We start from the raw sequence: 25,963 nt of genomic DNA, 5'->3' as shown, positions 1-25,963 counted from the left end.
ATTTTGAAACTTGAAGAGGTATCCAACAGATTTTGTATACTAACACATCTAAATGACATTATTAGTTAAACATTTTACTGAGTCTTAATTAATGGTATGTTCTATTATACCTACAGTGGTTTCACTAAGAGTGTACCAGATACTGTTCTCCAAATGCTGTGCAAACCACTGAAGGTTAATAAGAAATGATGTTAGAAGCCTTTTTTTTTTTTTTTTTTTTGACTGAATTATGTAAGCTAAAGTGCTGTGGAGGCAATGCCCATCTTCTCTACTGTGTGTGAGCCCTGTTCATGAGGACACAGCTCAGCAAAATGCTGTGTTGAAATGGTAAGTGGGAACACAGTTCTCTGATGAACTTAAAAAGCTGGAAATGCAAGGTACTGAAAGTTAACTTTTAAATTAAGAGCAGTGTGGTGCAAAAGAAATGGTTTCTGAAGTATTTGAAGTACTTCTGTAAGTTTATTTACGTTGAGAAGTTTTCATATTAAGTGCCTAGGGAAAACAGTGGTTGTATTGTGAAAAGTTAGGGAAACTCGAAATCTCAGTATCAAACTGGCTTGTAAATGAGCAGTAGCTTATATATTTATTGTAACACTGCCTTCTGCTGGTCACACCTCATTTATGATGTAAGTGAAAGTGCTGTATAATAATGGGATGTTCCGTTTGTCTGAAATTGATCTCAAATATGAGACTCTTGGTGCTTAGGAAACATTTGTATGGAAATAGTGTACCTCTATCAAACTTGTATATATTAGGGACAAACACATGGCACCTATGTTGTATGTTTACAGCTGTTAAACTGATACTTTCTCAGTTACAACTGAGAGAATTTTTCATGTATAGCATGTAGAAGAGTTGTCACATCTTTCCACTTGGTTGTTAAATTGATTCTTACTTTGGATATTTTTGCAGAGTCAGATTTTTCTGCTTGCTTCTGTTTTTTGGTTGTTTTTTCTTTTAATTTTTTTTTCCTTTTTTTTTTTTTTTTTTTTTTTTTTCTGCTGGAAGTCTTTGTTTGTCAGAGCACATACCAAGCAAGACATCTGTAGAGAAATTTCTGTTTAATGACAACAGACTAAATATAACAGAGGCTAGAAGACTTTTAGATCTATCTGTTTATGTAGATGTTTAAGCAAGTGTTTGCATGAACTGCACTTTTTTGTTGGTAAGTGCTTCGTTATTCCTCAGCTGGTCATTCAAAATACACACATATATTATGATAATTACTCCTTAGAGGAAAAAGGCAGGATTTAGAACATGGTTTCTGTTTTACTCTCTAGGATGTAGAACACAGCTTTTAATTTAAAAACAAAATCTCTCTATAACGCTACTGTAAGGAGATTTTTTCTGTTTTCTTATGTGTATAAATGGTAAAAAGTGTAATGTGAATTTATATATATATACATATCTGCACGCCTGTCAAAGGAAAAAATTTACCACTGTCTGCTGGTTTTAACATAGTAGCTTGAAGAGGTTTGGAATGATTCCGTATTTCATTTGAATATAAAGCCTGAAATTAAAAATCAAATATTCGGTAAGAGCTACCTTCAGTTGCAGAGAATATAATGGGTAAAACATGAGTTTACTCAGAGAAAACATTGGCATGCATGTCTGGCTGCCTACAGTAAAATTAATGACTAGATTGTGCAGTGTGGGAAAATTTTTATTTTACTTTGGTTTTTCTGAAGAAGCGAAACCCTGCTTTAGTTGCCTGAGGCTACATTTTTAAGCACCTTTATTACAGCACAGCTAAAAACCCAGCTATCTGACAAAATGCATTCTGTTTTATTACAGAGGATTACTTCAAAAAGCACAATTCTGTACATTCTAGGGATAATTTAAACACCAGCAATCCCTATTGTGCTGCAAATAAAGAGTAATTATCCACAATGCATACTGGAATTGCATTTTAATGGACAAAGCACATCAGAAAGTTTGCAGATGGAAACATTTCCTCTTTTAAGTTTCTTCCCTGAAACTGGGGCCTTGCCCGACAGCCTGAGGGGCTGTATCCTGACTGCATGGTCTCTCAGTGGAGCCCCAACCATAGCTTACAGCCCCACTGTCCTCGGAGGATTACTGCAGTCCCATCTGACTTGTGTAGTCTGAACCTTAAGGTTTTAATAATCAAAGAACAGCCTAACTCCATGTGCATGTGTTTTAAAATTCCAAATCTCATCTTAGATGTAGCAGTAATTAAAAAGTCACTTGTAAAATGGTAATGGAATCAGCCTTGTAAGAGCAGATATAACGAGATGCATAATGAAATACTCAATGCCAGTGCTAGGGCTGAGCTGGGAAAGACTGGGTCCCACTAAAAACACAGAAGAACGTGGAAAAATACCAGTAAGGATTTAATATTTGCTGGTGCAGGGAAAAAGGGTTTAATGGACACAGAGCTGACCAAAAACTGTGCAGTAGTAATGCAATTTCTTTTACCTTTTTGTGGATAGCGGTTGAACTGACCTGTTTTTATGAAATTCAGTGAAATTCCCTCTTTTGTTATGTATTTGTCTCAATGTTTTAATTACAGTCATCTGTGCTTGTGATTTATTCACTTATGTCTGTGAGCTCACTTGTGTGTATATGTAAGACATGTATAAGAGCAAAAATCCCAGAGTGGGTTTATGTTGCAGGGTGGTCATAACAAAATACAACCATACTTAAACCTGAGTGTTAAAGTGTGTGTATCCAGAGAGATAATATGTGGTAGTAAGCAGCATAATTCACTCTCATTTCTCTGAGTTAGTAAGGACTGCATTATTCATGAATGGCAGAGCAAAGTCAAGCCAGGAGTGAGTTGCACATGGACATCCCTACAGAATGTGTATATCACATACTGGCCTTCTGGTTTTATATATTTTTTTTAACTATGGTGTTTTTGTTTCTTATATTGGTATCAAAATCTTCTCCATTCTTGATTATTGGAGCTGATTTCCAATGATATTTTTATAGAAGTTTTTTTGTGACACTCCCACTCAGATCACTTTGAGGTATCAGAGCACGGCTGACGCGCTGCTGTTGGGCTTTTAGGAAATCGGATGAGTAGGAAAACAGAAATTGATTATTCCTTATACAGTAGCAGAATTAGCAGAGCTCAAACCTTCTCATAATCTAAGTCTGATCAACTGCGTAATGAAACATATTTCAAAGCTTTAGATACAGTGGAAAGATCAGTGTACATTTTTATTTAAAAAAAAATTGCTTTAAAGTATTAAAAATAAGACAGTAAAAACATAAATCAATACTGTCATTTTACGCTTACAAATTTATATCCATAAAATCTGTTTTCAGTCTATTATTTTGTTCATTTGGTCTCTGGAATTCTAAAGCTGAGAAGTAGTTGTAGAATATTAAGTCATTTTTCTCTTCACCTCAATTTTTATTTACTAAATGAAATATTTTGTTGTTTATAACATGGAGGTGTTATAAAGTGGATACATTTCTTCAGTTTGTAATACACTTTGCAGATTATACATCAAAACATGTGGATTACAATGATTAAATATGTATAAAATCAGCATAATCCATTCATATGTTTGTAAGGGCCCAGATTCCTCCAGAGAGAGTCACAAATCCACTTGATGTTCTGGAGTGCTGGATTTTTTTTCCTTCCTGATTTTTATCTGAAATGTGTGTAAAAATTCAAAAATCAAAGGGATCCCTGTTGGTTACAACTAAGTAGTCTCAAACACACGTATTTATCCTTCCTAAACTTGGTAGAGTCCTGTGCTTTTGTGCTTTTTTTTTTTTTTTTTTTTCCTCTCTATTTTTCTTTGAAAATGATCCATTTCCATTTCAGCTGGAAGCACCTATCTGGGAGACTTGAAGCAAACAGTTTATTTCGAAGTAAACCCCATCCCTCCTAGGGAGATCATTCACAGTGTAAACGGACTGCATTCTGAGAGGATCCCAGGTATTTGGGAGATGTCTGTCTACATCATGTGTTAAGAAAAATTATTTCTTTCGTGCCTTCTGAAAGCCTGTTTTGCCCAGACATTAGGAAAGCTGTAATGTGAGCATATGTGGGAGACAATTAAGTCAATCACGTACAATCCTAATTCAATTTATTTTCTTGTTTTTATTACTCTGCTTTGTTTCTGTAATTTCAAATGAATAACCCTAAAATATGGGTTACTCATTCTCAGGGGAAAAGGAGGTGCCTGTCTAGGAATGTCCTGCACACATCTGCTTATGTGTAATAATAGATATAACACAGGGAGAAAAATCCCATGCTATGACCCTATGTGACTCTCGCCCTTCTCTCACACCAGTTTTACACCTGTATTGATTATCGCTTGCATTCTGTCCATCTACTGGCTTCAGCAGGAGATGAGTGAGCTTCAGAATAAATATCCTATTGTGTGATTATTTTAGTTCATTCAAATGGTTTTAGTTTTTTCTTTTGTTTTGTTTGTTGTTTTTTTTTTGTTTGTTTTTAATCTCATTAAAAGCATAAAACATTTCCAGCATATTTCATAAGGACTGAGAAGAATCAAACACATTGACTTTTTTTTTTCCTTAATTAAGTGGAACAGACAAATTTCAATTTTTCAAGGCAGCCATTATAGTAAATCCTGTAAGTAATACTATTGCGATCGTTTTGGGGGCATCAGACAGGTATTTAACAGTTTGGTTCATGTTGCCTAGGACAACAAAAATGCTGCTATGCTGCATCTCAAAGCTTCTGGGATGAAATGAGTTGTGACATACCAGTGAAGATTAAATTTGTAACAGATAGAACACCTTTGAAGTACTAGCTTATGATTTCACAGTGGCATTAGGAGTCTTACTGCAGTATTTAAGCAGTTAGAAAGAATGCTGGCTATTAGTGGTTGAATTTTATAAAATAGGATTTTATTGTCTTTTAAATAGCCATGACAGCAGTTTGTATTATCCAAGCACAACATTTTTATTACCGTGCATTACTGTCGGAGAAGTGCTTTTTCACACTCCCATGTATAAAACCGAGGCACTTAACCAGGTGAATATTTTTGTCTGTTGTTCACTACCGTAGCACTGAGTTTTAAATGCGCGCCTTTTTTTCCTTTCCTTTTAATTTTTATTTTTTTTTCCTGTTATTTTCATGTTCTTTCTTCCCTATTTCTTTTCTTGGTCAGTGGCTTAGAGAAAGGGGAAAGAACAGAAACATTCACTAATTGTCTCAGATAACACTAGAATACCAGATGTCCAAAAATGTTGTAAGTCTGTACATTTTTACATATGGTAAATGACTTTTAAAAAATAATAGCATAATTTCAGATGTCAAATATGCCTTTATCATATGGTTTTATGACATGATATTACCAGTATATAAAGCTACTATGCTTTCTGTCTGAATCTGATCACATCAAAATTTCCTGCAGTATCGTATAACAGTAATAGAGAGTCATTCTGAAGAATAATGTCTAGAGTCTTCAAGTATTCATTAAATCATTTGGGAGGAAAAAGGCGTGAGCACTAATCTCGTAAGGATTTCTGTACTCTGTATTACAATTTCCAGTGTTACTAATTTGTGAAAGGTCCAAAATATGAATCTCTGTATTGGCGGGATCTTTTAATGACTCTCTAGACTCCAACGGGTTAATTTTCAACGAGGGTTGGGTTTTATATGTTTATATTTTCTTAGCCTTGGTCAGGAGAAATGGCTTTGCTTGCCCTTGTGCTGTGCCAAAGTGATAGGGTTTCATTCGTTTGAAAACCTAGCACATCCCAAGAGGTTACCTTGGTGTAGATTTCTTTCTTTCTGTATTAAATCGCTCATTGTCGCAAAGTGACTAGTGCTGCTGGGCTTTGAAAAGAACTTCTAAGAGGTTAAAAAAAAGCTTCTGTATGGAAGGATTTTTCAGTTCTGCAGACAGAATACAGTTTGCAGCTGTTTGACTTGTGACAGTGATATGGATCTGATTGTATACAGTATACTAGGAGCCATGGATGCAGCTGGAATTGAGGTTATAAATTTTAAAAGCAATGCAGATTTTGGCCATTAATTGGCTGCTAATAAAAGCAAACTCAATGGGTTCTAACTGTGGGAGCCTGTAGCTCTGTATCTGATATCAGGAATTCATACACATTACACAGTTTTAGTGATTCAGACCACGACTAATTGAAATATGAGGCATACTGATCAAATTTAGCATTACCAGCATGCACTCTGGTTTGGGACTGTATGGCGACAAGGTAGCATTTATTACTTATTCTCCATAACACTGCCTGATTGAAATATCTAGCTATGTTGTCAGCAGAGGCCCAGCTGGGTTTTAGTACAGCTAATTAAGTCATTAAAAGAGAGGTCAAGCAATCTAACTCTTGCATACTAAACTACATAAAAGTCTTTATTATATTTTTTAATAAGCTAAGATTTGAATTTTTAAACAAGTTTGTTTTAATAATAAATGCATTTGTGGGCTGCTTTGTCTGGGGCTTGATTAAAACAGGCATTTGTTAGCAACAAAGTGAAAACTTTTAGAGTCTTGGTTCAATAATTATCATAAAAATAAAATGAAAATGAAAGAAAAAAAAACGCCACAAGAAAACCCATGCCTTGTGCATTTTTTTGAACTGGCTCATAGATAAGCCTAACTCAGGATGACAACAGAAACACAGCTGACTGCGAGCAAGCATACAGAAATTGGATGTTAGTGCAGAGGGTACTACAGCGCAACACATATAGAAACACGTATTTCTTACAGGCAACTTAGCCACTGGCATATCAAGAGGCAAAAATACATCTAGAGGGAGGTGTTTCCTACAAACTAGGTTTGTATTAGTGTTAGGTGGCTGAAAGAACAACTATTTATTCTCGGACTTGAAGAGCAACAGGCAGTGGATTACCTTCCTGAATCTGGAAGAGTGAAGCAAGGAAAGAATGACTTAGTACTACTTATGTTTTCCTTCCTCCCTTTCTTCTTGTGGTGGTCAGTGTCAGAGACAACACAGGGTAGTTTTCTCAGATTCTACTGAGTGGAAGAAATTCTTTATAGCTTGCACTGATGATCTCACATGTGGATCAGATGAAACCGAAAGAAAAGGATTTTGAAAGACAGTGATGATCAAAATATTTCACAGTAGCAAATTGCAGCTGGTTGATTCCTAGTCATTTGGTGCAAAGGTGGTGGGGCATTCAGATTATTTTATTTTATTTAGTAAATTGGGAGTATTTTCAGAAATACAAAATTATGGTTGTCCGCATCCATCATTTTTTTTTTTTTACCCCTCTACATTAAGTGTCAGTAATAGAGAAGAAACAAAGGTATAGTATTTATCCAAGACAAATCTCTGAGGCAGAGTACTGGGAACTGGGGAATGTTTTTTATTTTTTTATTTTATTTTTTTTTTATTGTGTTGTTTTTCTCAACCAGAAAAATTAACAGCAATGAATTTATTAAAGGATTTTGTTTGGAAATGAGTAAATATTAGCACCTGTCAAAATGAATTGAATGTCAGTTTGTAAATGCTTTTTGTAGCTGTACAAAGATAATCTTAAAACCCCAAATCCCTGATGTAAATCAAGTGGTTTCTTTGAGGTCAATCGTTACTGCTGCAGACTCAGAAAATTGGGACTCAGTAGGGTGTATATTCTGAGTGATAGTCCCTAATAGTGTTGACAAGCTGCACATTTACATTATTGTAGAAGATTGATCTTACTCCTCTTCTTTGGCTCAGACTTTGAAATTTGTTTCTTAAATATCTGAGTAAACAATGCAAATTTTAGCATCTGGATTAGAAGTATGTTATTTCTTTTAAGGAAAAAGCTTGTCAAAAGTATGTAGTTAGGAATTTGCAGTGCAAGTATAAGGAAGCAGAAGAAATTAGGGAAAGCTAATAAAGAGTTCCAAGGGTCAGCTGTACAATACTTTTTTCCTTTATTAGAAGTATGAAGTATTTTTTAGAGAAAACTACATTTTCAGGAATAAGAAGGTAAGAAGAGAGCTGTGGCAGTAAAAATTGTTAGCTATGACTTAATAATTTGACACACCACTTGATTTGTTTTATTTGTGCAGCAACAGTTGATTTACTGGTACATTTTTTATAAGGTTAATTTTATCTCAATTGTTTTGGCACTGGAAATAGTATATTGTTTTTCACTGAACTTACCAGTAGGTGCAATGGTATGAGCAACCAAAGGTATGATGAGAGGAATTTTCTGAACCTTGGAAGATGTGTTATAAATAGCAGCTTCCTGAAGTAAAAGGGGAGTCTGCCTTGTGAACTCATATCTGCTTCTGCTACTACTGGTAGCTGCTTTCTACCATGTCAATTACATTGTTCTAAGTTCTCCTTTACTCTTCTGGAAGGATTTTTTTAAAAAAGTACAATATTGAACCATTGTGCACATTGCATCTCAATGTATCTTTGAATATATTGGATTTATTTTATCTTTTTTACATTACAACTGCGAGAGATAAAGCTGAGGAATAACAAAGGTCATCTATTTAATAAAATTTTCCCGAATTTCATAGTTTTTACATGTTATTTGCAATGGGATGCCTCATAGTCTCTTCAGACTCTCACTCTTTTCTATTTCTCTGCTTCCTCATTTGAAAGTTAAGAGTCAGAGGAAACACAAACAGAACAACAACAAAAACAGAATCACAAAAGAAAAACAAATCAGTAAATTATGAATATGATTGTGCATATGAAGTTTAAAACTAATGGCTTTCAGGTCTGTCACCTTCTTTCTTAATACTGGTAATTTTCTGGTATAAGTAGTCTTCTTTGTTTTGGGCAATCTTTTGAGGGATGGGAGCAAGTATTGGTTTTGAGTTGTGGTGTAAAGATTGTAATAAGCAACCCCACATAGCAATTGTAACAAATCTGGTGATGGTGTAGGTCTACCTCTTCAGCAATATAGGCTGGTCTAGTACCAGTGGGTTATGAGTGACTGTAATGCCAAAAGAGCAAGAATATGCAACCATAGTTTGTCTCTAATGATGGCCCTCTATTTTTATCAAACTAAGAGCAAAAACTAGTATAACAACACTTTGCTTTAACATTCTCTTGGCCTCTGATCATTTTAGGATGTATTCAGAGATTTTTCTAGGTTTCCTATGTAACACTCCCCCAGTGGATTTCTTTCAAATATTTGATCCATCTTTCCTCATCTCTCCATGACTGCTATCTACACTGAGCTAATGGGAGACTCAAAGTTGAAGAAATATTTGAACATGTAGTAGCAAACTTAAGCATGAATGAGACATACTTTCAGATGTAACTAGTACAATGAAAATAGCTATAGTGCTGTGTTTTTTTTGTTTGTTTTTTGTTTTTTTAATTTTCTGTGAAAACAGCAAGGTATGATTATGACAAGCAAGGCTACAAATATTCATTTGGTATTCCTGATCAAAATGGTATCACAAAATCTTATAATCTTCTGTAATGAAAGAAACCAGCCCTGTTTTTACAGTGAAAGTTCAGAAGTGTTCTGTTAATCACTTGCTGTCTTGGCATTTCTTCTCAAAACTCAACATGCAAGCCTGTTGAGATGTGTCCATGAGTAATATGATTATGTTTGGGCACCACATTACTCTCTTGACTTTAATTAATCATTTGTATTACATGATTGTATTTCATTCTTACATTCAGCATAGAACAAAGCAATACACAGAATGAATTCCTGCTGAATTAATCTTTATAGAAGTGTTCTCATTTGATTCAACAGTATATGCAGCACATTTTTCCCTTCCCTAAAATTTCTGTTTGATATCTGGAGATATTATTTCCTCAATCAGAATGATTTTATAAGAAATTTTTACCATTAGTAAAGAGAATGATTTGGCTGTATTATTTGTTTATTTGTTTGTTTGTTTTTGCTGGTATTTTTTTAAAAGTAATATTTGAGTAGTAGATTTAGGCTAACTGGGAATGCGCTAAGAACATTGTACAAGGGTTGGTTCTGTGTTCGTCCATCTGTGAAACAAAGTCCAAAGGTAATTTTATGCTCTCAGCAGAGGAGATAAAATTCATATAACACGGATCTGAGTAAAGCAGGATAATATCTTGGTGGCAGCAGATAATATGCAATGTTAAAGTTCTCTGTGAAAACTCACTGAATATAGAGGAGTGTTATTTACCTCTTTTCCCCCTCAAAAAAATACTGTAAGAAATTCTTCAGTAAAATGTCCAGCAGGATAAAGACTGAATTGCTTAATAGTTGAGGTAATGACTATGCTCAGGAGCCTTCACTTGCTCCTTTGTGTGTAATAAATTTTAATCACATAACCATCTTTATTTTCCAAAATGCTGCAGAGCTTAAGATTTTGTTTCCTAACCAAGAAATGGAGCATTTTTGAAATCTCCATGTCTTCTCTTCAGGAATCTCAATGTTGTTATAGCCCTCCATTTTTAATTTTAATGGCTTAAAAATATAATAGTTACAACAATGTCTCCTCTTTTCCTGCTTTTTCTTCCTTTCTTCTCAGTTTTCATGTTTTGTTCCTAGTGGAGATCAGCATTTCAGCCCTGGAGAGCTAACAGCTCCAGATACAGAACTCATGGTCTCTCTCAAGTGCACGAATACAACTGCGATGAAAAATAATGCAGTATTTTTAGCAAGCTTTACAGTTTTTCTTAAGCAACTAGTCTGTATGACAAATTAAGTGGTTGGCATAGAGGCTGTTATTTGTTTGCTTGTTGTTTACTTGTTCTTTCTATGTTCAGGAGATATGGCTCTGGACTGATTGTGCAACAATCATAAAGATGCTACAGAAATTCTGACAGTCACTCCTTTCCTTTTTATCAGTTCAGTTCACTGAGGATTGCTGGGTATTTTCACCCCTTCTTCTTAGGGAACATCCTTTCTCAAGGGAAACTTGAGGAAAACTCCTGTGACAGCCTTATATGGAGAGAGAGGGCTTGAGCTGTAGCTTAGGCGAACAAAAAGTATAGTCTTAGAGAGATTCCCATGCTTTCTGAGAAAACAGAGGGAAAACCTGGCTCCACATTTTATCCATAACAGAATTTTCATTTTCTTCAGCAGGATAAATCTTTCTTATAGTCTCAACAGGCATTTGGATTCGTTATTTTCTACACTGACAAAGCACTCTACCATTACTGTAAACTCAAAGCTGTGAGATATAGGGTCAAAAGGAAACTGTTAGAGGGAAGAAAGCAAAATGCTAACACTTACATCCGCATTTCTCGTCCATTGCTCAGTTGTTGTCAGATGAGTTTAGTTGGTATTTCTGATTTAGATCAATACCTCAAATCAAATCAGTCTACCTTTAAAAAAGCCTTTTCTAAGTCATATTCACTCCTCCTAGTTGAAGACAGAAGAAATCCAAATAAATTGGACAGCACCAAGCAGTTGCAACAACTCCAAGCTGTTACCTTGCTTACTGCTTTCCTTGATTCTCAGTGGTTCTTCCTGTCCCTGCTGACTGCCTCTTTACCAAAACCTCCGTGAACAGCACCAAGTTATTTATTCATAGTTAATTAATTACGGTGTTGAACAATCATCTTCCTGCCTGTTATCTTCCAGAATCTGTTTCATTTTCCTTACTCTTCAGAAAGCAGCACCTCCATGTGAAATATGAAACTTTTAAAATTAATATTGCATAACAATATCCATTTATGAATAACATTTTATAATAAGCTCCTATTGTATTTTGAACATCTGTCATTTCTGATAACATTTGGTCAAAGACTTATTGTTGTCTATCTTATCAATTTGTTTTCTATTTCTCCTGAATTTTGCATCCCTCAATTGACCTGTTGCAGGATGTGGACCAGTGTACAGTCTGTACCAGGTGAAAATTATTCCTTCTTCCTCCCTCCCCTGTATTTAAAATATTTTGAGCTCCTGTTTGAGAAGGCCAGTGGAAAGCACCACTAGAGTTGGAAAGGAGATACATTTCTGATGAAATAATATTGTTCTCCACATTTCCTTCCAGCTGTAGCTTTCCTAGGAAGAACTTTATCTTAAATATGAGATCAGTTGTGAATTCTGCTGTTGAGCAGTGAAAATCTAGATAAGCAATTTCCTCCAAGGGTTAAAAGAGCCTAAATAAGCACTGTCAATTTTCAACTGCCTTCTCATCACCATTTCTGATAAGGAAATCCAGGTTCTTTTCTCCCATATCCTTCCAAATCTTTCCTCCTCATTCTGTCCTTGCCTGAGCTGTTGCTTACAACCATGAGACTTGTGCTGGCCAAGCTGGTGTGAGATACAACACATCAGCCCTCTTCTGGGGGCTTCCTGTGTCCCTGGAGCCACAGGGGTTCCTCCTACCCATTGTCTGAGGCTGATGACTTGGGTGTCTGCCTTAAAAAACTTATGTTCCCCCTGTTCAATCACTACTGAGAATGAGAACCTTACCTGTCTGGATTTAGAACTTATGGAAAGGCAATCCAGACTGAACTTGTCTAAATGGAGATTTAAATCACTGAAGAAGAAAATTTGGAGAGTAGCTTACAAGTACTGATGTTAAATATGATAGAATTTAAGGAAGCCATAAAGAGATTTTAATCTAGGTGTTAAACGTGAGAGTACAAAGAAAAAGCTGTCTTTCCTTAACATTCAGTACACAGAATACTGCCATTTTGATGTTACTTCTTTCACTTATTGGAAACAGAGAGATAATGCTAGAAAAATATTATTACTGCTTTCTTCTGCCATCAGTATATAATACCAGAGAGTTTCATAAGAATGTTGTGATTAATTTGATGATAAGGTACAGTGTAATTAAAAATCCTGTGATTCTACTTGAACAAGAAGTTCTCTCCTTCTTACGCTGTTAAAAAGTGTTCATTTTACAGTGCATATTGTTGTTCTGTCAGATATTTGGCAATACTTTACATTACATTTTGGAAGTCAAATACCGTGATGTAGAGTCTGATGTAGAGAATTTGTTGTCTGAAAGTCTTTTTGTTCTTAACTGTCAGAGAATATAAAAAAATCAGCTGTGGTATTTTCAGTCATCTCATATTTCAAATGCCTTTTTATTCAGTGCTTTTATGACCAGTTGCTTGACAACATATAGATATAGTTACTTCATGTGAACAGTGCCCCCGTGCAATTGGTGTTGGTATGTATTTTTCAGGGCATATGTCGATATACAGTAGTTCCCAGCTGAGGGAGTTTCTTAAAAGCGCTTTGCTGTAGCACATTTTTATGTGGTGAAGTGATGTTTTTGTTGAAAGGCTTCCATAACATCCTCTCTAGGTTGCATCTATTTTAAGATACAAGTTTTATTAATCTGAAGTATGCGGGGCTCTGGTAGTGCAGCATTTTAATGCATAAAGCATCTTTTACAGGATGTTATTGCGGTTCATCAATAAGAAGGATAGCAAGTAAACAAAGGAAACTATTTAAGAAATTAAACAACCTCTTTTTCTTAAAATGTTGTCTTGGTAAAGGGAGAAAATATTTTAAGGAAGTAAAAAGAAAAAACTTGATAGTTTCATTTTATATGATGAACTGTATTCTTCCCAGGTGAGATTTCCTTGAAAAGTTATTGTATTTTGTGGGATTTGAGGATCATCTTTTAGGAAAAAAATCCCAAGCCCTTGCTGCATGCCATGTGATAGTTGTGAGGTGGGGAGCATTTAGAAAGTATATGATTATGCAGTAAATGCTACATCTATCTGTCTGTCTATCTATCTATCTATCTATCTATCTATCTATCTATCTATCTATCTATCTATCTATCTATATTTTGGATAATTTCTACAAAATCCCATTTAATTTCTGAAGAACTCCATCAATTCTATGCTTACTATACTCCTTTTTTCATAAGGAATTTGAGATTATTGTTTTAACCTTATCCCCCTACTGAATGGACAGTAAGCAATAGCGAGAGTAGCTTTTATTTTGATTTTGTATTGTCATCTTTGCCGTTTTCTTTTTTTTTAAAAAAAACAAACAAACCAAAACAAAACATTTTCTGTAGCAGGGATTAGCCATGGAGATTTTGAAGTACTAATAAGTACACTAGTCTGCACAAGTCTGAATATGAAGCAGTTCCCAGTACCAGATGCTTATTACTTTGGGCTATTACCAGTGACTGTCAGAATTTCTGTACAGGGAACAAGCTCTGGAAAACCTCAAATGTAAATGCTACAGTAATTTGCTGTTCTTCAAGTCCTGATTGAATTACTGGAAATTTAGGGATTTCTGTCATGGACAAGCATATTTGCATAAAAGGTTCAGGTAAACTCTCACCATCTTAAACAGAGAAGAAAGGATTTGTGCGTTTGCATGTGTTTATGTTTTTGCTCCCCACTGGGTTAGGGTTCATGGGCATTAGGGACCTTGGGATTCCTTGTGTGTTTCCTAGTACAAGAGAGCAAGCCTATTGCATCTTGTCTATTCCGTGGGGGAAATAGTTATGGGAGTGAGCAAGAATGTATAGTACAAAATTGGTAGGCTTAATAAAACGGTGCAGCTTTCATAGGAGTTCTTGCTTACAGTCAGGATAACCAATCACATTTTTATTTAGAGTGTATAATTTAAGGTCAGTTATTAATACTAGCTGCATGGTAGTAAAGATAATCTCAGTAAGAAAAAAAAAAAAGGTGCTGTACTGAAGGAGTTGCACAGCCCTTTTCAGTGTTGTTCCCAAACAGTTCTTTTGCTTTGTTTAAAATACATCAAAAATAGTCCTGTGGGTCACCAAACAGCAGATTTGTACAAAGAAAAAAACAGTTGACAGCAAACACAGAGAGCTGATACGTTTTCAAGGGGGAATAGTTTGCTGCACTTGTGAGCGATGATAGATGTGTGTGAAATATAATCCTGATTAAAAATGCATGTGTGAAACCCCTTTGAATGAAGTGCTGTGTCTGACAACATGTAAGAAGGGAAGGGTAATGTAACATCTCTTGTACTGTTCATTTTCTCTTCATCACTTGCTGAACTCATTGTTCTTCCAAAATTTTCAGCAGATGTCACCTAAAAGCGTGTAACAAATGCTGAAAGCAACATTAAGAAGTCTAAAGGCTTCATACTGGAACTACAGGGGATTTTGAAAATATACCTAATGCAGGCTAATGTGTTGATACATCCAGCCTCTGTTTTCAGGTGTGCCAGATCTGATAGCAGAAGACAGTTGTGGTCACTTGGTTATTTCTATGACCTGGGCACTAAAATCCTCATGTTTTCTTTGCTATCTGTTGACGTCTGTAATAGAAACAGTAACCAGAGCTTAACTAGTGTAAAGATACTGATAAAATGTATTCACTTTTAGGGATGGATGAAGCTTCAGTCTTTGGCTGAATTGTGCGTGCTTCTCTGTATTACTAGGAAACACATCATAAACAGAGATCGTACAAGAAAGGCTGTGGATTGCCCTGTACTCAAGGCCAGATCTTGCTTTCTGAATTTGCATGTCTTCTATGAGATCTTTACTAGATCATCAGAGACTGCTGGTTAGGTTTTGTTTGCAGCTCTTCACAACTCTTGTGATAGGTTAGTTATGTTATGAGGTTGCTAAGAAAACTGCTTTGGTGCTGTTCCCTGATTGCTTCTTATTTCACCTAGAAGAGCTATGTGACTTTGTATCCCTAGTTATCCTGTAGAAGGGTCATTGAAGAGAATGTCTTTTGTTGGAGTTGTGCCATACAGGAAACCTCCCTTGTAAGGTCAACACCTGAGCTGTGCCATGGCAGAGAACTCTTGGGACTATCTGTGATTTTTCAGAGATGCTTTATTCTCTACTTCTACTTTACCTGCTGTTATTAAAGGCCAGAGACCAACAACCTCTGTGCTGCCCCGTACCCATTTGCCCATGCAGCCTGCATTGCCTGAAAACCACTGCTCACCTCTAACGTGCTGTGGAGTCAGCTTCCCATCTGGTTGTGCACATGCGAGGACTTATCTCTGTGCTCAGCCAAACACCTACAATAGCCACTGAAGTGGAAAGAAGTTACCTGTGGGAAAGTGGAAAGAAGGAAAAGGGTGTAAGCCCCTCTTGCAGTGGATGAGCTTTTAAAGCAGTATTTGGGACCATCTTTAAAGGTATCCAGATGCCTACAGGTGCTTATAGGCACCCAGAGGGATTTTCCAAAGCCCACACTTTTAAAGGTATTTAGGCACTAATCCAACACTGGAACGTCTAATTCTCAATTTCAAAAATGCCTAAGGGCCGGCTTCTTGAAGATATTTAGGTAAGGGGCTCCCCTTGAAATCAAACAAAAGTTACATCAAATGATCTTATTTCCCAGGATAGTATTCTTCAAGAAGTAGTACCTCCTGGAATACTAATGCCTGAAAGACCCAATTGATCTGAATTGGGAGGATATCCGTAACTTACTGTACATCTTGGCTTTTTGCAGAAAACTCATCTGAAAAGATTGATTCTCAGATAAGGATCTGCTTGCTCTTTAATGTAATTACTCCATACCAGTAATCTGGTGTGATGACAACCATCTATTAACTCTGCAACTCAACTCAAAAAACTCAGCATTCATTATGTGCTTTTAATATATAATTTTGGTGAATTATAGAGGTTATGAGTGAGCAATGGCTAAGAGCCAGGAGGAAGATTGCAATACCTGCCTGAAATACACACTATCTTCCACACCCAGTACATAATTTCCTCTGTCATGGCAATGTCTTCCCCACAACTTGAGGTTATAAGCACTGTGCTAGTTTTGTGTGTATAAACACACATACAGTCAGGGATTGAGAGCCCCTTTTCACTTTGTAAACAATTCAAATATGAACACGGGACTCAGAGAAGGCACTGCATAAGTTAAACACACAGTTTCAAGCTTTTTATTTTCTTTCCTCTGCCCTTTGAAACTTAATTATGTGCAAGTATTTCCAAATTAGACAAATAGTTATGGAAATAAATCTTTATGTGCATGTTAACCTAAGCTTCATATTTGCCTGTAATACTTAACCCTTTACGTGGGGCCACTGGGAGCAGCACTGCTTTCCAGCAGCAGGACCAAGGGAGTTACAGTGAACACCTCCCAAGTTAAAAGGTTAAGAAACTGAGGCAGAAGAATGAGTTCATTCCCTGCCCTGGGTGCTGGTGGCAGAAATGGGGGCCCTTCTTTGTGAGTGCTCTGCCACCCATGCATGTGCCACAGTGGCAAGGGGTCGGGTCATCAGAGCTGGGTGATCTCCCAAATACCAGCTTGATACAGCAGCTGTTGCTCATGAGAGGGATTACTCACAGGATCAGTCCCTGAAGGAGGACTGAGGAAATTCAGAGCATACGTGATTGCTTTCTTGATCTGCATGAAGAGCGAGTAGCTGTAAATATCAGAGAGGAAAGGTAGATCTTGCTTGCTTTTTTTTTTTTTTTTCATGCTGTCTCCTGTCACTGATGAAGGGAGCTAGTTTGCCATAACTTATATAATTACCAATAGTCTTTTTTAATTTGACATTTTAAGAGCTGTGTTGGGTAGAGGATAATTAATAGCACTTACTTGCTTTGAAGTTGAGCTTTAAATTATATATAGCATAATTATGTCTAAAGCTCCTAACTTACTGCTTACCCTATTAGGTATTTTATCTGTGTTTTACTGTAACACAGCCTCCTCTGTATAGCAACTCTCATCCTTTGCCTGTGCTACTTAAGATTAGAAATATTGATCACATATTGTGATTTTCCTGCAATCACCTAATTAATTCCTGATGCTTCTACCTTGTTTCAATTATTCCAAGTTTCAGTTCAATATTAAGAGAAATAAACTGGTGGATGAAATTTCGTAACAAAATTTGTTGCAGGTAAAAACCAATGAATAAAAATTACTGTCAGGACCCAAAACCAGCAACCTTCTAAAACCTTTAAGACCCTGAACATTTTTTCTAATCCCTGGGTGCCTTTTAACAACTGAAACTATTTTTTATTTTTTATAAAATTGTCAATGGCTTTTCTTTAGATTTATTGGGCTTCTGTTTAGCTTCAATAGTTGTCTTTTGTGTTCTACTGATACATGCAGTGATACTTCACTATGTGGTTTTTTTTTTTTTGTTTTTGTTTTTTTTTTTTTTTTGTTATCCCAATAATGGCGAGAATAAAAACATAGAAATGAAGATCCTTTGTGTATAACCTGCAGAGAAAATTGTAGAATTAAGGGTTCATTTATTCATCACACACACACTCACGCAACCTGCTTTCCAATAAATATGCAGACATTAATGACAATGAAATCTTACTTATCCTTAGTATTCTCCAAATTTTACTTTGAAATTAATTGTATTATCAGGTTACATTTATATTAGTATATGTTTCCCCTCAGATTCTAAAGAGGGTAGAGTCTCTAATTTATTTCCCATCTTGCAGTTGATATAAGCAGGGTTTTAATGCTGGTGATCTCTTTCTTAGTTACAAATACACACTCTGAGTGCTCTGAGATTTATGTAAGAACCTGGAATTCAGACATGAGGTTTTACACTGCTGCTTCAGTTAAGATTAATTAGCAATTATTATTAATAAAATTCGCAGTGTGAATAAAGTGTTGTCTTTCTATTCTCTCTTGTAGTCTCTTTTATTTGGGCTTCAATATTGACACGGCTGTGAATAGTGAGGGATGCTGTTGCTACCAAAGTCATGAAAATGTGTATTATGGAAAAGCAGATGGTTACATGTAAATATTAAGAGAGGGGAAAATTGTAGTCTAGTTTTAATTTTATTGTAGGCGATTGCAGCAGGGAGGGAAAACTGGTGACTGCAGAAAACACAGTTGTACTTTAATACATTTAATTTCTAATGAGCTTCAGCTTTTCCACTGAATTCTAAATGAGTAAGCTTTTCACTGCAGTCTAGCTAATATGACTTGAAAACAGTGATTATTGCGAAGGTGTTACGCTGTCTGATTCACAGTTTTAGTGCATAATTAAAATAAAACCCTCTAATAGAAAATATTAGATGATACTATAAGTGCTTTTATGAAGTTTTGTATTACTTCTGAAAGCCAGTTGGATAAAGAGAAAACAAAATAAATGTACTCTTTTGATAGATGGGAAGTATATAACATTAGTGGTCATATTAACCATGCAATTTCTCTTGTGAATGCAAATTTCTTTAAAGTGGATACATGCAAGTGGATAATATTCATGTTTGTTTTACTCTCCTTCCCCTCTTGTTTCATTTGCTTTTTTTTTTTTTTTTTTTTGAAAATATGTGGATCTAAGAATATGATGGGATCAACCCTTGTGATTTAATGGCAAAAATCTGTTTCATGTCTGTCAGTTGCCTGTGGCAAACTGTTGCATGGTGCCATGAATACCTTTGGCAGTCAGCAACCCTGGTAGGAGGCTGTGCAGGTGTCTGTGGCTCTGGGAACACTGGTTGCTGTAGGGAAGAACCTGGGCCAGCTCTGGGCACATGCTAAGTAAGGATTAGACAAATTACCCTTTGGTTCTGATTGACCTTTCTGGTGTGTGCTATATGTTGGGAGTTGTATGCACTAAATGTCTTGTAGTACTCATTGTTTATATAATAAATAAATTTTCCAAGTAGATGTGTTTCTCCTTAATGTTAACCAATGGCGACAGCGAATGGTAACATGCCTACTGGCCTATAGTCCTTAGTTAAATCATCAGTTTGTTAACTGGTGTTTGCAATCTAAACCCTCCCTCTGGAATGGACTTCTTTAAAGCAAAATGAAATAAAATAAAGGTAAGTAAAAGTAAATAGATTTTCCTATTGAAAGTTATTACTTCAGGAATGAAGAAGATGGATATTGATCTGCACCATCCTTTGCCATTACAGTCAGGTTCACATAGATAGCTCAGACACTTTATTCTAAGCAAACAGCCATTTTCTCTTCTGACTTGGATTCCAGTGAGAATTGAAAAAAGTAAAAGGTTTGTAAAAACATTTTTCTGTCCTTCTTACAGGGACAATTTATGTTGAAGTAACAGTTTCTGAGATACCTGCACCTGTTATTGATTTATTTCTTCATTGTCATGAACAATCTCCTGTTTTATAATACAGTTACCCTTGTATGCTGCCCTAAGGTAGTTATTCAGAAATAGTTTTACTACAATAAAGTCCCTGGGGACTTCCAAAGATATAAAGATGCATCTTCATATGTTGGCTTTTGCGTTTTGTATGGCCTGTATTGATGAAAGTTAGGTAGGTTTTCAACAAGAATAAGGAGTACAGTATGGAAAGCAGCTGTCATAACCCTGTAAATGATGTTGGGTGTCCATAGGGCCCCTTGTGAGAGAAGTCTCAGAAAATGACCTTGAAAGTCCATGGAGTGGAAAACAAAAGTGAATAAAAATAATAATTTCTAGGCCTCTGCATCTGTGATGCATACATTCCTCTAACAAAAATGCATTTGATCTGCACTGTGAATGAATTGGAAGAAAATGTAATGTGGAAATAAATGTATCTTTCACTTATTCATGTATGTGAGGGCATACATACACATGCACAATTGCTTGCTTTCTTTCGTATAATATTTCCATTATTCCTCTACAACTCACTGTTTTATAGTTAGAGATTAATTCATGACCTCTGCCTTTCTGACTTCAACTGATTACTGCAGAGGAATTCTTTTGTTTTTATTTTTTATCACATCTTCTGACATTTTAGTGAATAATATTTGACAGTTTTGAACATCTGCAAAAGTTACTGTTATCATAACTTGAGCTCAGCAGAGCTACTGTCACTGATGCTTGGGAGAGATCATGTTGCAGAAAAGACGGGCAGTGAATTTACATTCTTTTTATTATTATTATTCTTGGTGAATTTACAGTAGGAATATTTTATTAGTGCACTTCTTTATCAGCAAAGACAAAAGTCTTTCACATTTAAAAATGATTGCTGTTACGCTTATATTGCTTGGCCAAAAGCCTGCAGTCTAGTCTGGCTGTTTGGGGAAGCAGTTTCCTTCCATGTAGGATTTTTACATGCATCATAGAATGAGTGTTCCATTTCTTGGTTTCTCTGTTCTTTTCCACTTTCCCCTCCACCCCTTCCTTAATTTTTTTTTTCTTATGCTGACCTTTTTTAATCTATTGGCTAAAGAGATACTAGTGGGCTTAGAGCCGATAAGCAGTTTTAAATAGCACAGACTTCTGAGTTATTTGTGTTAAAATTATTCCCCTTATTCTTCCGCTTGCTTATTCAGTATGCATCCAGGGAAACTGTTACATTACATTCTCCTTGAAGATGGCAATGGAGACAGCAAATGCAGTTCATCATTTATGTGCATATTACAGTACAAATCACAAAGATTAAGGACAGTCATTTTTGGGAGCACCACAATTTTGCAACCAAAAGCACTTAAATAATTACCTTTTTAAGCAACTTTTATTGACTATGCAGGAGGATAAAAAGTAATCTTACTTGTTTTAAATGGCATAAAGCACCCAAATGCCATTAACAGAGTGTTACATTTCTTATTTCGCTAAGATTGCTGAAGCTTACCGGCCAGTGATAAAAAATGTATGAATTCAGGAGCGATGGCTAGCAATATCCCAAGCCATTGTCAGTGGACTCCTACTTTCCCCTGCCAAAATATGTGGAAGCATGCATGGATTGTGCTAGATTAGTACGGAGGGCTTGTTTCCGTGGCATTAGCCAGGTATCTTAGCAACAGGATCATACCAGATTCTCGCAGTGCTCTGTGGTGGTGCATGTAATATCCTGGACATAATCTGTCTTTTAATTTTCTTTGGATTGTAGTGATATTACAGATACATGTGTTCAGTTATAGATCTTTATTTAATAAGAAGAATGCTTTAGCTGAAGATTTGTACTATGTCAGAAGTGGGCAACTCACAATAATGTTACTGGAGGTTTAGCCCAGGTACAGCCTTGTCTCACATTTCAGATTGACAGGAAAACTTACTCCCTTCATTAAGATGTGCCTCGTAGTTCATATCTTTATGCTGTAGAGACGAGGATGCCGCCAGAATTCATAATAACGAGAACGTTATTTAATGTCAGATAGAATGCAAATTGCTTGTACAATTGAAATGTCATCTAAAACATGCCACCGTATGCAACACCACTTTATTATAAGTCACTGAGAGCAATATCTTAAATTTGGAATTGCACTAATCCTTCATCTGCTTTTGTTTACCTTTCATCTATAATAGAGATGTCGAATTTCCTCCAAACTGCATTTGCATGTTTTAACTGCTTGTGCACACAGCCAGAGATATGTTGGAGAACCATGAGCAGCAAGAACTTCCTTTATATTTTCTTCATTTTTACTTGTTTGTTCAAAGCAAATTAATAGGAAAAGATAGCTTGCGAATGCAAGACAAAATGCCGTGTCGACCCTTTTTAGAAATTAAGATGAAGCTTATGCAAGAATGTTTTATGGTTTAAAGTATGAATTGTAATACAAATTTGATTTTATTGATTAGATTGTAATTGATTTTCTTGGTAATTCAGTCTCATACAGTAGTTTGTTTCATATAATTGAAACAATAACAATAACTTCACAGGATTAACTTGGTTCACAGTGAGATGACATTGAATGTATTTAAGATTTTTGGCATACTTTACTAGGAAAAAGATATCCAGAACAATTTCTTTCCAGATGAAATACATGCCAGCGTGGAAAATATGGTCGATGTGCCAGAGCTGCACAACTTTATTTAAAAATATCTATCTGAGAGGGATTTTTGAAATATTTGAAGTAAAACCAGGCTGGCATCTTCCCTATCCTGCCCTGAATGTGCTTCTGGAGGTGCATTTTGAGTAGTGGGAGAGAAGAGGTGGGGAAGACAGAGACCCTCTTACCCCCAAAGCTAAGCTTTTGCTGTTTGGAAGCTCACGGCCTGCTAAAGTAACAGTTGCCTGTTTATTTTCGTGGCATGTTTTTGTGAGGAGATTGGGAGCCTAGGAATTGAATTTTTAAAGAAAAAAGTCTGAACAACTTCAGAGCCGGCAGATGTTGGGCAATGCCATTCCCCAGCTTTGGTGCTGGAGCCAGCTGCAGCTTTTGTTTCTGGTTGCACTTTGATCAAGGAAAAAATGGAAGGTGCTAGGAGCAAGTGGTTGGATTCAGGAGCTGCAGATTTGTGTGTGCTTAAAGATTTATCTTTTGACTTAATAAGTCTCAGACTAAGGAAACACTGCAAAAGTTGTTTCAAAAGAGCTTACTTTGAAGAATAATAGATGCTCTTTAAAGATGAAAACATATGCTTTTAGGAAGTTTTCTTGCCAGAATTGTGCAGTATTACTTAAAGATAGACATACTTTTCTAGACAAGTCAAGAACACAGCAGGGGAATAATGTTTACCCTGGCTGGAGGTTTATCTTTGAGGTACAGACTTACCATAGCAAGTCTATACTGTTTTATTCATACAGTCTGTTTTTTAGAGCCTGATCTCATTTTGAGAATGTGCCTCCTGGTTAATGAGGAATTTTATCAAACTAATTCCCTTAAGAAACCATCTGAAATTTTCATTCAATGAGTGGTATGATGCCAGCACTCCCTTCTGCTTCTTTTCTCATTCGTTTTCAATTCTGGAAGACAAAGAATGGCTGAAACAACCACTAATAGATAATACCCAGCCTTTAGGTGTAGATGGGGAAGAGCTTGTTTGCACTTGCTGTGTAATTTATTTGTTTGGCACATTTCCCACTGTGGGACTTCTGGCCTGCATTTTCCTAATAAGAAAAAAATGTGGCTATTTGTTTGAGTGGGAAACATGGTGTCCAAAGAAGCTATGCCTGGGGTACAAGGAGTACTTTGACATTTCAACTATGTGGTAGCAGTTGTTACAGAGAGCAAACAAATTTTCAGCAGTTTTGCTTCAAGTGTAATAAGGAATATTCAAGTATCCTTGGTAATTAGTAAGGTTTGCCTGACATCTTAAATGCATGTGGGTTCACTTCTCCTGATGGGAAGTGCTGTTACATATCTTACTGCTGAGAGATTTACAAATTACAGTTCCATGCGCTACTTTTGTGCTTTAAACTTCTTGGAAGATAATTCCAGTGCTTAAAATGTTGGTAGAAGAAAGCTGTATCATCATCTAAAAGGAGTGACAGTATGAAGCCTTGGAAACATGACCTAACAGCCCAAAGAAATATTCAGAGTGTCTCAGGCTTTATGTGATGCGAGGCTGGTTGCCACAGTCTGAGATATTCATTCTGCTTTAATGGAGATGCATAACACTACACCCTAGATGTTTTGATCATTTATTATTTTTGTATATCTTTATTTTTGGGGTATCCTCACAAGACAGCAGTACTACCTTTTATTAAGTAGTTACCAATGAATTTCTGACCATGCTGAATACATCGATATTAGTGAACCAAGGAAACAAGCTAGGTGAAAAAGGCTGTATTCATTCAAAGAGCTTCAAGTTTGTTTATTTGCTTGTTTTACCTGTCTTACAGCTCTTTCTGTTACAATTCTTTTTTTTTTCTTTTTTTTTTTTTTTTTTTTTTTCCCTGAATCTTTACTATGAAAGACTCTGTAGTTCCTTTCCTGTGTTCTAGAGGCATCACAACTGCAGAGCCCTTTCATATGAGGCTTGTTTAAACCCAAACCAACTTTTATTTAAATCCTAATTGTATTTGTGGCCTCGAGCTGTCAACCGGTGTTACTCTCCTATGCTAGACACTGAGCAAACATATAAGCTAATGATGGCCTCCACTCTGAAGAGCTTAAAATCTTTAAAAGACAAGACCTCCCAGATAGATAAGACAAATAAATGGGCTAGGTAGCAAAACTCAAATGCATGTGTGCCTTCTTTTTATCTTCAATATTGTGGGATTTTTTTCTTTTTTTTTTTCTACTCTGTAAAACAAATAATCAGGACTGCCCATCTTTGAGTACATTCATATACAGAGATCTGATAACAAATTAGTATCTTTGTTGGTTTCTTCAGTCACTTTTAAAAGAGGACTGACTGAAAAATGAAATTACATGTAATTGTTTTTACCTGTTTGTAGGAGGAGTGGGTTAATTTATTCATTTGGATAACTGTCTTTATTTGATTGGTTGGAATTCTTGAAAAGTATCTTTATTGCTCTTTCCTGATCTCTATCATAGCCCTGAAAAGGTTTTTTGTGTTTTTAAGGCAACTGAATTTCTTTATCAAATATAATTTCTTCCTTCGAAGTTGCATTCATTGATGTTGTTCCACACGTTCCACATGTTCTAGGCTGAGTTAGTCTTTTATTTGATAATTCTTGGGAAGAGTTATCAAATAAATATTTGACAAATGGAAATGATTATATGCTTCTTCAGCACAGATGCTAAGATACTTTTCCAGCTAATACCTAGAGGGAATTCAACATCATGGTCTGAGACACTTCGAGGCTGAAACATACTAAGTTTAACAAAGTTGAGAGACACTAGAAAATTTGAAGAGAAAAATACTGTAACTATCTAAAGTCTAACAACAAAATCAACTTCCAAAAATCATAATTCTGGAAACTTTTGCTGTCTGTTTCTTCAAGGCTCTTTTTCAGAATGTTTTAAACCCTGTCCTAAAGTTTTCAGACTTCCAGTTATACCAGAAAACACACAAATAATGTATTATGAATCTGGAAAATATCCTCTGTAGTCTTACTGTGAAGAAAAAATACAAGCTTTAGTGTAAGTACTGAAGTTCTGTGTACTACAGTACTCTGTACTATGTACGTTAGTACATACTTGGGCACAATATTTTGCATATGCAGAACTGATTCATTTCGTTGGTGTAATCCCTTCACAGAATTGTTCATGTTGCTGATCATACAGCTTTATAAAGCTGATATTTATTTTTATCTTAGATCTGCAGTTCATCATCATTGAAATGCTCTTCTATTTTATTTTTTTTTATTATTTTTTAACCTAGCTATGTGTCTGCTAACATTGTTGTTTTGGCACACTTGTTGGCAATTCCAGGGCAAAGCACAGATTCATTGCATCTTGACAGAGCTTTTGTTAGGGAAGAAGGCAGGTGGAATTTGAATGGTGGTAACTTGGCTTTTAGATTAAGTTTCAGGTGTGCTCACAAATCATTCAAGAATTTCTAAGCAGCATTTTGAGTTTAGGAACATTTTAATATTGTCTTATTTAAGTTATCAGTACAGAGGTGCCA

General features: G+C 35.9%; 1 protein-coding gene across 6 annotated transcripts in view; it reads left to right on the top strand.

The window, feature by feature from the left end:
• Nucleotides 1–215: 215 nt before the first annotated feature.
• Nucleotides 216–25,963, top strand: part of LOC146761092 (uncharacterized) — a 349,547-nt gene continuing 323,799 nt past the window's right edge. For 4 of the 6 annotated variants that reach the window (XR_014945938.1, XM_085547054.1, XM_085547053.1 and 1 more), the window contains exons 1-2: nucleotides 216–327; nucleotides 3,803–3,916. The gene's annotated coding sequence lies outside the window, so the exon portion shown is untranslated. The remainder of the gene's footprint in view (nucleotides 328–3,802; nucleotides 3,917–25,963) is intronic. The other 2 variants (XR_014945937.1, XR_014945936.1) reach the window with 1 other exon arrangement.

The sequence above is a fragment of the Coturnix japonica genome, chromosome 4 (genome assembly GCF_054131305.1).
Source record: "Coturnix japonica strain WE chromosome 4, WE-NBRP24, whole genome shotgun sequence".
Lineage (NCBI taxonomy): Eukaryota > Metazoa > Chordata > Aves > Galliformes > Phasianidae > Coturnix > Coturnix japonica.
This window is presented reverse-complemented; position numbering and strand designations above follow the sequence as displayed.